The sequence below is a fragment of the Candoia aspera genome, chromosome 5, assembly GCF_035149785.1.
Source record: "Candoia aspera isolate rCanAsp1 chromosome 5, rCanAsp1.hap2, whole genome shotgun sequence".
NCBI classification, from domain to species: domain Eukaryota; kingdom Metazoa; phylum Chordata; class Lepidosauria; order Squamata; family Boidae; genus Candoia; species Candoia aspera.
Window position 1 is genome coordinate 76436925 of NC_086157.1, and position 13555 is coordinate 76450479.

Below are 13555 nucleotides of genomic sequence, written 5' to 3' on the forward strand. Positions count from 1 at the left end.
TTACAGTTCAGAGCAAAATAAATAAAAAGCTTAACCAGAGACTCGCCATTTGTGAGAGGAACTTTAAAAATCTGCAGATAATAGGTCAATATTCTTGTTTATATCATACCAGGAAACATACTTGTTATGCTATTCTAGGAACATGGGAAGTCCTACAAAAACAAAGTATGTCCTGTTTAGAAAAGGTTTTTTGAACTTAAAAAATTCATTCCACAAATCTCAAGTGACACTGCCTGTATGACAACTTCTGGCACTTTTTTAATATCAGCTAAGTGAGTTTGTGCCAGGAATTATTGGTCTGCAAGTATTAGATAATGCTGAGGAAATATGAAAAGGGATATAAAAGTCACTGAAAACACAAGGGCTTGTGTAATAAACAAAAAACAGAACTTCCTCCTAGCTGTAATTCTTGTCTGACAGCTGTCTAATGAATTCTTGCTTGGCACATAGCCTTGTTCACCAATACGGAATAAATATTATTGGCATCCAGCTATTGTTAACTTCTATCATTCTTTGCCAGTTTGGCCAGTGGTAAGAAACCATGGGGGCTGTAGCCCACCAATCTTTGAAGGATCACATGTCCATCCTGATGTAAAATAAGCTGGGGGAGGGGAATATCTGCTTTCAATATGCTTTTGTTGAAATGGAGTGTAGCATTCAAGATGCCGTTTTAGTTGCGATATATCAATGTGGCTACTTCTCAGGGAAAATTCTAAGTTACTCCATTAAGTCTTGTATATGTTACTGGCACTTTACATATAATTACCTAGCAAAACCTAATGACTTTTTTTACAGAAGGTTTTTCTCTAGCACTGAGTTAAGAGCTATTCACCCAGCACACAGCTATATTGGTATGAACTGTGCTGTCCCTATTGCTGATCTCTATCCTGCTTCTTTTGACTTTATTCCAATCCCTGTCAGACACCTGACTTTATTACAAAGTAATGGTGACATCAAATTTTAAACATAGCTCTTAATACAGACAGGAAAGGTGTAGCAGATGACTTCCATGACTGGAAAACAGCCAATTATTTGTTTCTTTATTCATGTATTTATTATAGTTTTATCCCATCTTTTATTAAAGGATATCATTTGTTATCCCATCATATCATTAAAGGATATCAAAAGGAATAGAAGCAAAAGAAAGAGGAGGAATTATATGTTCATTTGTTCTCAGAAATCCAAATGGATGAACTTGGCAGTATTGTAGAGCATACCTGGTTATATGAATGTATAAAGTCGTTCTGTTGGGGTCTACCCTTGCCATCCCATCCAAGGAGAAGATGTGGATGATGCCTTGCAAAAGCAAATTGGAACACATGCAGTCATAGTGATAGACTAATTAGCCTGACATCTGTAGGGAGATGGTCTCTGAAGCAGGATCCTTCTAGGAATGTTTGACTTGTCAACAACTTTCTTCTTCATAAGAAGGAAGAAGACACAAGAGGATCACCTGTCCTTGACTTGATACTACAGTACTAAATATGGAAGATGTAATGATTGCCCTAGCCCAAATACTCAGACTCACAAGAGGCTGCTAAATGAAATCTGATTTATTAGAGAACTAAAGACAAGTACAAAGAAAGCTGAGAATGAGCAAAAGCGCGCCAAATACAAACTTAAACCCTTGGTGCAAACGTATCCCGCCTCCCTCGTAACAGCCCCGCCCGGCACAGGTGCTAGCAATCGTCAGAGTTGCTAGCCTGGGAAAGTAACCTTGAGCGCAGTAGATAAGACAAATACATTCCAAAGCAAAGCGAAAAGATAACTGTTCCCATCCTCCCCACAGAGATGAAACACGCATCCAATTAATGACATGCGAAACGTTACGATGTATCAAAGACATTGAAACGGCGAACATGACATACCGCCTCCCTAAAAATACATCTAAGGACGTGGCTTAGTGGGATAAGCAGAGTGAAAACGGGCTACCAGGACAGGGGAAGCCACATCTGGTGCAGCCACCCACTCTGGATGAGGGAAATGTTTCCAACGAACTAAATATTGTAAAGTATTGTGAAGGCGTCTAGAATCCAAAATTTCTTTAACTTCAAAGTGTTGCTGACCATCAATCATGATGGGGGTTGGAGGTGGAGGTTGGCGATGCCAGCGGTCAGAAGGAATAGTCGGTTTGAGCAAACTGCAATGAAAAACAGGGTGTAAGCGTTTGAGGTTATGAGGCAAGTCAAGTTTAAAAGTCACAGGGTTAATCTGAGTTATAATCGGGAAAGGACCCACAAATTTAGGCGCAAGTTTCTTTGAAGGTTGTGAGGACTTGAGAAACTTAGTGGAAAGGTAAACCGAGTCCCCGACTTGGAATGGAGGGTGGGGGGCCCGCTTTCGATCAGCATACAGTTTATAATCCGCTTGTGCATCAGCTAATGCCTGTTGAATCATTGGCCAGGAGTCAGCCAGTTGTGTTGTCCAATCATCTGGAGTAGTTGATCCTGCAGGAGGTTGTGGTAGATCAGGGATAGGTACAAAGTCTTTACCCTGGGCTACCCGAAATGGGGTTTGGCCAGTGCTTTGGTGCACTGCATTGTTGTAAGCCACTTCAGCAAACGGTAGGAGGTCTACCCAATTGTCCTGCTGATAATTTACAAAAGCTCGAAGGTACTGCTCCAGAGTAGAGTTAAGAGCCTCAGTGGCCCCGTCCGTTTGAGGATGCCAAGCCGTGGAGAGGGCTTGCTTCGTGCCTAACAGCTTGAGGAACGCCCGCCAAAATTGGGAGGTAAATTGTGTACCCCTGTCCGAAATTAAGCGGGAGGGGCATCCGTGTAGCCTGTACACGTGTACCAGAAACAGGCGGGCCAATTGACGTGCTGACGGAATGGACACGCAAGGGATGAAGTGAGCTTGTTTAGAGAAATAATCTTTGACCACCCAAATGACTGTTTTGCGCTGGCTGGGTGGCAGTTCTACAATGAAGTCCATGGAGATTTCCTCCCAAGGGGAAGAAGGGGCAGCCACCGGCTGTAGAAGGCCCTGGGGCTTGCCCACCTTGCGTTTAGACATTGCACACACAGTGCAGGAGGCAATGTAGTCCTTGACATCTTTACGCAATGTGGGCCACCAAAACTGCCTCCGGACCAGGTGCAAGGTTTTTACAAACCCAAAGTGACTGGCGAGCTTGTCATCGTGTGAGCGTAGTAACACATCTTTTCTGAGGCTTTCAGGAACATAGAGGCGGTCAGATTTCCAAGCGAAGCCTCTGTCAAAAGTAACAGTGTCTTTATTCGCTAGCAACCAAGTATCCGTTTTCAGTTCTTTCAGAAACTTTTGTTGCAACTGGGAGGGAATTGACAAAGTGCTTGGCTGGGCAGCGCCCGTGGTGGGCGGCTGCTGCGCGCGCGTTTGGCTTCGCGTCACAGCCTGCATGCCCAATTGGGGCGCCGTCCATAGGGTGCTAACCACTTCTGGCGCTGCCCCAGCGTCCTGAGGTTGCCTTGACAACGCATCAGCCAAGAAGTTCTTTTTCCCCGGAATAAATTTCAATTGAAAATTGAAGCAATTGAAAAATTGAGCCCAACGGACCTGTTTGGGGCTCAGTTTCCGAGGGGCAGTAAGCGCCTCCAAGTTTTTATGATCAGTCCATACTTCAAAGGGATGATTTGCCCCCTCTAACAGATGCCGCCAAGCTTCCAACGCGGCTTTTACTGCAAACGCCTCCTTCTCCCAGACATGCCAACGTCTTTCAGTTTCGGAGAATTTCCGGGATAAGTAGGCACAGGGCTTGAGGCATCCAGTCTCATCTTGTTGCATCAACAATGCCCCAATGGAATAATCGGAGGCATCTGCCTGTACTACAAAAGGCTTTGAGGGATCAGGATGCTGTAAAATGGGCTCCTTGACAAAAGCTGCTTTCAGCCGCTCAAACGCCGTTTGACAAACAGGCGTCCAGCGCAACAGCGCCCCGGGATTCTTGACTCTCCGAGTATCTCCCACCCCTTTTGTTCGAAGCAGTTCAGTTAGTGGCAGGGCAATCTCGGCGAACCCCTTTATGAATAATCTGTAGTAGTTGCTGAACCCCAGGAAACGTTGCAGTTGCCTGCGGGTGCGGGGACTCTCCCAGTCCATGATAGCCTGCACCTTGGCAGGGTCCATCTCTATGCCTTTATCTGAAATTCTATACCCCAAGTAGTCAATTCGGGTCTGATGAAAGGCACATTTAGACAGTTTGGCATACAATTCAGCTGATCTGAGTTTACACAATACTTTCCTTACCAGAGCCACATGCTCTTCCATGGTTTCAGTATAAATCAATACATCATCCAAATACACCAGTACCCCTTTAAACAGATGTTCATGCAGTACCTCATTGATTAATTGCATAAATACCCCAGGGGCCCCAGCCAAACCGAATGGTAACACCTTATACTGGAAAGCTCCCAACGGGCAATTAAATGCAGTTTTCCACTCATCCCCCTCCTTGATTCGTACACGATAGTAGGCTTCTCTTAAATCAAGCTTAGAGAAGATCTTTCCCTTGGCCAGATGTGACAACATGTCCTTGATCAATGGCAAGGGATATTTGTTGGAAATTGAAACGGCATTTAATCCGCGGAAATCGGTACAAAGTCTCAATGTCCCATCCTTTTTTGGGCGAAAAAGCACCGGCGCCCCCACCGGTGAATTTGCCGGCTCAATGAATCCGCGCGCCAGATTTTTGTCCACAAAGTCTCTCAACAGGGTCAGTTCCTTTTGTGTCATGGAATAAATCTTTGGCTTGGGCAATTGGGTGTTGGGCAGCAGTTCTATGGCACAGTCCGTCTTTCGATGGGGGGGCAACTGGTCGGCTTCCTTTTCACCGAATACGTCAGCAAACATCCTGTACTCGGCCGGCAAGCCTTCCAGAGGAGGAACCGGGTAAGGCGGAGTCGCAGCTGCCGCAACCCCCACCATCTCCTCTGGGCCACCCTTCCCCTCGGCCGCTTGATAGAACCCATCCCTGAACGTGATAGTTCGGTAAACCCAGTTTATGTGGGGGTTTTGCTGCACCAACCAGGGTACCCCCAACACCACCAAGGGTCCCCCCACCGGAGCCACGACAAAAGACAACCCTTCTTGGTGGCTGCCCAGTTGCAAGGCTACGCGCCCTGTAAAATGGGTGACCGGTTTGCCCCCTGCCATGGACCCATCCAGTTGAGTAAAAGCGATGGGTCGTTGTAAAGGGAAAATGGGTAGCTCCAAAGCCGCTACCACGTCGGGGTGCATAAGACACCGGGAACACCCCGAATCAATCATGGCCCATACTTCTACAGTCTTGGATTGGGAGCCCAATTTCAATTTCACCGTGAGAATGCGGTAACTGCCACTCACCGATGGAGGCTCGCGCCCTTCCTCTACCACCTGCCCAGCGGCGCCCTTTAGAGCAGGTGGCTGGCGTTTCCCGCCGGCGGCAGGATTTCGGTCTCCCCTTCCATGTCGTAGAACATCACATCGTCTCCCTCGGCTTCAGCCACCGCGGCTTTCTGCTTCCTTGGCAATGCAGGGGACTTTGCCGACGGTTTGCCGGGCCGTTCCTCCCCCTTTGCCTTCGGGCATGCTGCTACTCGATGCCCCTCCTTACCACATCTCAAACACAAGCCTTTTGCGTACCGCTTCTCCCGCTCCTCGTCCCAGGGTCGTTGTCCCGGTTTCCCCCCGGTGCTCACTGGGCGGCTGGGTTTCACCTCCCGCCCCGACTTGGCGGTCTTCCGCTGGGCAAAGATCTCCTGGGCATGTTCAGCCCTCCCCGCCAGCAGGATCCATTCGTACAGCGTATATGGGTCGTCCCTCCCCAGGGACCAGCGCAGCACCTCTGTATTCAAGCCATCCTTGAAGAGCTCGATAATGGTTGCTTGGGACCAGTCATCCACCTTCCCAGCTAGCGCTTTAAACTCCAAAGCATAATCTGCGACCGATCTGAACCCCTGCTTGAGTTCCTTCAGGGCTCGCTTTGCTCTCTCTTTTGCTAAGGGGTCCTCGAAGTGTTGTTTCAACGCCCAGAGGAACTCATCGAAACTTTCCAGTTCAGGCGCTTCCGACTGGCACATCTGGACATACCAGTCTGCCGCCCTCCCCTTCAGTTTGGTGGCAATGGTGATGATCCTTGCCTTCTCCGATTGGAAAACCGCTCCCCATTCTTCCATGTAAGTTTTCGCATTCGTCAGGAAGAACGAGAGTTTGGTCGGGTCCCCATCAAACTTGACAGGGAAGTCTCGCATGCCGCCTCCCGCCGGGCTGCGCCCCACCACTGGTGCTGCCGCGGCTGGTGCTTCCCTGGCTCGGGGCGGCGCAGGGCCCCGGGGCGATCGTCCGGGCGATGCTGCGATTTCCATCTGGACCGACTGGTCCCCTTCGCGCCTCCGCACCAACCGTCGCCGTTCCGGGGACCGCCCCTGGGAAGAAGGGGTTGAATGCCTCTGGCTTGATTCTTCCCGGACCTCTCGCAACGAGGTCACATCCAAGCTCAGCTGTTTCAGTATAGCCTCCAACGAATCCATTTTGGACTCCAGTACTCGGATCCGATCCGGAGTGGGTGAGCCCTCCGTTGGCTGCACCTGCACCACGTTGGGGGATAGTGGGTATCTCTGCCTCCAGGATGGGCCCCCCGCTACGGTGGCATCTCCTTGGGTCTCATCCCAGGTGAGCAGCTCGCCCGGGGAATTCACGGTGGTCTCCGGGGCCGTTTTCAGCCCCCCGGCTTCACTCTCCGACTCGGAGCTCGCCTCTTCCCGGATGGCTGACAGCTCCCCCCCTTGGGACGGTCGGCCGGACTGCCTCACGGTCGAGTCCGGTTCCCCTTCTTCCATCATCATGATGTGTTCGGTCATCGCTGGCTCTCTCCCTCACAGGGTTCGACACTTGTCTTTCCTGGACAGGGGCCAGCGGGGTTAGGATCTGAGATTCTCAGCTTTATGTAATGATTGCCCTAGCCCAAATACTCAGACTCACAAGAGGCTGCTAAATGAAATCTGATTTATTAGAGAACTAAAGACAAGTACAAAGAAAGCTGAGAATGAGCAAAAGCGCGCCAAATACAAACTTAAACCCTTGGTGCAAACGTATCCCGCCTCCCTCGTAACAGCCCCGCCCGGCACAGGTGCTAGCAATCGTCAGAGTTGCTAGCCTGGGAAAGTAACCTTGAGCGCAGTAGATAAGACAAATACATTCCAAAGCAAAGCGAAAAGATAACTGTTCCCATCCTCCCCACAGAGATGAAACACGCATCCAATTAATGACATGCAAAACGTTACGATGTATCAAAGACATTGAAACGGCGAACATGACAGAAGAGTTAGTTGAGTTAGTAGAAGTAGGCAAGCTGGATGAAAGTGATCATGTAATGCTGGAGTGCTTGATTGTAATAAAACTGAGTGTAATGAGACATGCTTCAAGTTTCAAAACTGAAAGCAATGATAAATAGGATCCCATGGCATGACAATGCAGTCAAAATGGGTGGAAATTCCTAAAGATGATACCAGTCTTTCAAGGTAGGCCAAGTCAAGGATTACAGAAATGTAACTTTATTGTAGGTTATAAAAACAGAATCTTGAAAGCCTGCCAAGAGTTTCCCTTCGCCTCTTCTTAAACAGAATCAAGGCAGGGTTATTTTGAGTTTCTTATACTTTCCTCTTTCCTAGGACCAAATTGGCATTAACAGGTCCTGTATTCCTTTTCCAAAGGAATATTAAAAAGATAATTGCAAACAATTCCAATGAGATAAAAATGCAAAAGAAGCTAAGGTGGCTATACACACAGACATAGTGGAGAACTGAAAACAAATTTTAAAAATCCATACAGGAAATGGAAAGAGCCAGATCACAAAGGAAGAGTGTAGACAGATTGTCTGGTTCTGTAGAGTTGGTGCCAGGAAAGCAAAAGCTGAGATTTGCAAAAAAATACTAAAAAATCATAAATGGTTTAAGTATTTGCCAATTAGAATGCAAAGAAAAGAATTAGATACCCGCTGTTTAGTGAACCCAGTAAAATGCTAACTGGTAATGAAAATGAAGTACTTCTCACCTTATTGTAGTTTAATCCTCTCTCTCCACTCCCACCCCGAAAAACCCCCAGGAAAGAGTGATAGGCAGAATGGAAAGACAGTTCAGCCTGAGACTGATAGAAACATTGCAAGGGAATGTGTACTTTGAGATCAAACCTTCAGAGCTAAATGAATAGAGTACTGAAGGGACTGGCTGATGGTCTGGTTCAACCCATATATTACCTTCAGAAAATTTGGATAACAGGTGGCAGATGTCTGGATAGGAAGCAAAAAGTATTTTCAAAAAGGGGAAAAAGGAAGCTTCAGCAAATTAGAGTTGGTCAGTCTGATATTGATACCTGGGAAGAATATACAGCATATCATAAAGAGTGCATACAGTAAGCACCTTGAAAATAACTGACGCTGTACTTAAAGATTCAGAGAACAGCCATGGAAATGTTCAAGAGACAAACAGCCTTCTGAAGACTGTTATGTTTAGTCTTAAGAGATGGCTCTGGGAAGAATATGGATGGTCACACATTTCAAATACTTATGAATGTCACATATAAGAAGGCCAAGATTTTTCTTTCATTACAGTGTGCAGGACATACAGAAATGGATTTAAATTATAGGAAGGCAGTTTCTGATTGAATATTATGAAAATTTTCCTAAAAGTAAGAACAAAAGTATCATTTCTGACAGGGCGGTGGGATGTATTCAAGAGGCGGCTAGACAATCATTTGTATGGGATCTCTAACTGGATTCCTGGACTGAGCAGGAGGTTTAGCTCAATGGCTTAATGGCCTCTTCCAATTTTATTCTATTTCCACCATTTTTTAAACTGTTTTTCATGGCATGCTTACATGGTTGCATGACCATGAAAAACCATACAACTTATTTTTAAATTTACATTTCTGTACAGTAGATCTGATGAGCCTCAAATACAGTTTTTGGCCATTTTGTTTAAAGGCAATCTGAAATGGCAGCATGACTAGAGATGATACTGCGACCAAGTTAATTGGATCTCATTGAAGGCTACATTATTCTAAAAATCAAGCTGCATTCCTGCAAACTGCCATGGATTGGAGAAAAGATACGAGCAATTTGAAATGACAACCTGATTTTATTGTCCTCCCTCAATTGCAAATCTAGAGAATTGGTTTGTGATATATTGGTGGATACCTATATTCATTGTGACAGATGAATCTGCATTCCAGGCCTTCCAGAAAAGAAAAGCTCCATTGCCAGATCTGGATTAGCACAGAAATGAAAAGGTTGGGGTAACCACTGCTGAGTGCAACAAAAGATAGATTTCTCCTAAAAGAAGTTGTGGGTTCTACTCATGATTGATAGAGTGTTGCCAAGGACTTCTTTCATTTTGCAGTCATGCCATTTATTTGCTTAATGTTACATTCTGCCTTAAGTATCAGAATTTCCTTTTTACCTGGTAGCTCATTCTAATATATAAATTATATAAATATACAAATTATATTTCAGATGCTACAGATATAATATAGCCGCTTCAGCTTCATCCACACATCTTCCTTGCCCCAGCACAAAGATACCCTACTAGGACATGAACTCATAAAGTCATCCTCCAGCAGCCCATTAGGAGGGCAGTTTTCACTTGACTTTCCTTGCTCTGTATCAAATGTATTTTCCAACTTCTGCTGGCACAAACAGTTGATGTGATCTGTTTGTGGCACTTCATTTTTTTGGTATGCAATGCCTCAAACACCTTGGCTAGGTTATGCAGTTGGGAACATGCCCCCTCCCTTCCAGTCACTGGTAGCCCTGCTCTATAAACATTTTGTCTTGGGCTGGCAGACTGTCCCTTTTCAGAAGGAACCTGCCATGTAAACATGAACATGCTTGGGTCTCATATCTCATGCTTTACCTGAAAACACCAGTGCTTTGGACCACCAGATCTGTACTGGTGAATACTTAAGAGTTTTAGGTGGTATGAGCAGATAATGTAACTGCTTTTAAATGCTTGTCCCTGCCTCATTCTACAAAGGACTATCCCATGTAAATGCAGTGAGGCAGTGCCACTTTGCATACATTTTGTGTACTCCATACTTCCAGGAGCTACAGCCACTTGCTGCCAAAGTTCCTTTGCAACACACACCAATTCGGGATAATTGACAAAAGTTCTGCCAATTTCCTCTTCAGCCCAATTGTCAGGAAGAACTGTAAAACTGCCTACCAGTGTTCTGTAAGACTGGTAAAACTCTGTCCAAAAATAGCTCAAGTGACAAGTCAGTGAGCTGGAGGAAGGCTGGGAGCTTCAACCCATATCCTCTTCTGTTTCACGGACGGTCAGCAAGGCCATTTTTGATAGAGCTTTACGAACTAGTATTACAGAAATCTAGTAAGCTGGTAAGTCAACTTACCATTCTTCCAGTCAACTGGGCTTTTAGAAGACTGGTAAACATGCAGTCAGTAATAGCTCAAATTACAGGTTATCAGTGTAGAGCACCTCAGCCTCAGTGACCTGTCACTCAGACAACTTGAAAGGTAGCTAAAGTTTCCGCCCCAAGCACCTTTTTCACATTTGCCTAAGCCAGTCCCCCCACACTCAGCCAAGTTCATCCTGAGAAGCAGTTCTGGTGTGAGTAACTGGCACCAAATAAATGTTTCCCACCCCACTTCTCTCTCTCCCCACTTCTGAGAACATAGCCCCCAGTCTGCTTCATGGACAAGGCAGAACGGGATGGAAGGGCAGTCAGCGTTTGCTTAAGTTTGCATTCTTTAAAATGGCTCTCACACTGCACAACACCACCTTAGTGTTTTTCTTTTTCTTTTAATTATTTCTGAATGTAACGGATTCCACAGAAAAGGTTTGGCAAAAATGCCGCACCTCACAGAAGGTGGGGACTCTTAACTATGCTCTCTATGATCACACCTCCAGCTGGAAGTTTATACTCAAATCAAGTAGTCTTATAGATATCCCAGATCCTAAACCATGTAGAACCTTATAGATTATTACCAACACATTGAGCTGCATGTGGAAACACATAACCAATGCAGTTTTGCGAGAGTATTGAGGCACTCCCATTAGAAGTGGGCCACCACATCATGAATAGCTGCAGTTCCTGGGTGGTCCTCCTAGGCAATTCCGTATCGAGTTAATTATATAGTCAAACACAAGGTAGCAAGACCATGAGTAACTCTCACTGGTGCCTCCTGATTGTAACTGGCACACCACCAAAGTTGTACAAATGCCCTTCTGACCACAGTTTCATCTAGTGAGCTGTGAATCCAAAGAAATCCCCAAATTATGAACTAGCTCCTTTAGGGAAGCACAACCTCATCCAGACCTAAAGTTGAAGAAGCCCCAGGATCAGTTGGCTTCTGCCTCAACAGTCACTCCATCTTGTTCCTCCCCATCCAACCCTTACAGCCTCTGGACACCAGGTCAAGACACCCACTATATCTCCTGTTCAGTCTGAGGTAGAGATGTATATTGAGTATCATCAACTTATTGATGACACTGTATCCTCAACTCAGATTACCTTTTCCAATGGCTTCCTGTAGATGTTCAATAAGATAAGAAAGAGGACTGAGTCTTGAGGCACCACATATTGGAGTGCCCAAAGGCTCAACCTTTTCCCCCTCATACACACTGACTTAGGAAGGAGCTGAACCTCCATAAATGGTGGCTCTAATCCCCAACCTTTGCAAGTGGTCCAGAAAGATGCTATGTTCGATTCCACTGAAGACTGCAGAAAGATCCGGTAGGACCAATGGAGTTGCATTCCACCTAAGTCCTACCATAGGTCACTAATGAGATTGACCAGTACAGTTTCTGTCCAGTGCCCAGGTCTAAATCCTGACTGCAACAGATTAAAGTAATCTGCTTCTTCCAGAGACCTTTGTAATTGCTGCCCTGCCATCTTTCCCAATAGCCTTCTCCATAAAGGGAGTTTAGAGACCCAGCAATGTTGTTGTTTTTTGCCACAGTTTATAAGAAGCTGTTTATCTGTCATTTCTTCCCAAAAGAGTCATATTAGGACAGCAGCATTTAAAACACACACACACACACACAAACACACATTAATTTAAATATAATTAAATGCAATTAATTATATTTAAATTAATGTGTGTTTCTGTGTGTGTGTATTTTAAATGCTGCTGTCCTTATATGACTCTTTTGGGAAGAAATGACAGATAAGCGGCTTCTTATAAACTGTAGCAAAAAGGGGGGAGGGGGCTTGAGCAGGAGAAGCCCCCTTCCCAAATATTAGAACCAGCAAGTTCAGAAGCAGCTGAAGGATGGATGTACTGCTATACACATGTGACTGGTCAAGTTTTATATTTCATGAAATGGGAAGCCTTATATAACTGTATGGCTCTCTGTTCTGAAAGGTGTTTGAACAAGAATAAAACTAATTTGCCAACCTCTCAAATTTGTCAACCTATAGAATGATGGCAATTCCAAAAATCCATTGGGAATAAATATCCAGTTGTGGGATCTGGTCTTAAGAATTTATATTTAGAAAAAGGAAGTTAGCTTATTCATTTATTAGAACAACAGAATTCATCTTTTCCAGAAATTACACTGTGGGCAAGGGCAGAAATATGGGAGTGGAGTAGAGGATGCAGATTCAGAAAAATAGTGTTCTATGATGGGTTGTTTTTCTGGGTGCAAAAATCTCCACCCACCCCACATTCCACTCCTGCACAAGTCTATTTCAGGGAAAGAACAATGTTAATTGGTGATCAGGTAATATAATGCAGTGCTATTCAGCCAGCCCCTTACTTTCCCTGTCTCTTGATTATCCCACCCCTGCCTGCCCTGCAGATTATTGTGACAAAAGGGGAGATGATGTCTGGGCTATTATTAAGGTATGGACACTAAGAGTTTTCCCTGTGCTATATTTAGTTTCTATTAAAAGGAGAGATGAGCTTCTTGCTCTGAGCATCTAAGAAAATGTCTTGGTGAATCATATTCTGATGTTTACTTGATATGCTCTCCATATTTTTTAACCCTTTGTCCATGAGAACCATAGAACAAAAGGATGCTAAAATTTTAAAAACTGAATACAGTGCTTGTAAGCTTGATTCTACATTTTTGCATGTGGCTGGACATACTTTATGAGAATAAGAAAATCAGTGGTTCCTCATCATGATGATTATATATTACCTCACTGATGATTGGATAGTGGAACTACCATTGAAAGCATGGTGATTTAGGGCACTTCCTCCCAATTTATATTTAAGAGGGAGGAGGGGCTTGAAGATAGGGATTTGGGAGGATAGGACTGAAGGAGGCTCAAGCATAGGGAAATCATCTATCAGAGTGATATGTGGGGATTATACAGGAAAAGGGGGCTGTTCCCATTGTATTTCAGACAAACCAAACTGGCCAAATTGGAAAAACTGCCAATTCTCCTGCAGGAACCCAAGGATGGGCTGAGTAGAGAGAGAGAGAGAAAGATCAATTTTGAGTTAATAGAATATGTATGATACTATGCCAACTTTAAAACTGCCCATTGCATTGAATGCAACTGTGTATCTGGCTGCTATTGCAGCTTCATGGCATCAGGTAATTTGAAGTGCCATATGGGCACTTGTGCCCTCCTATTC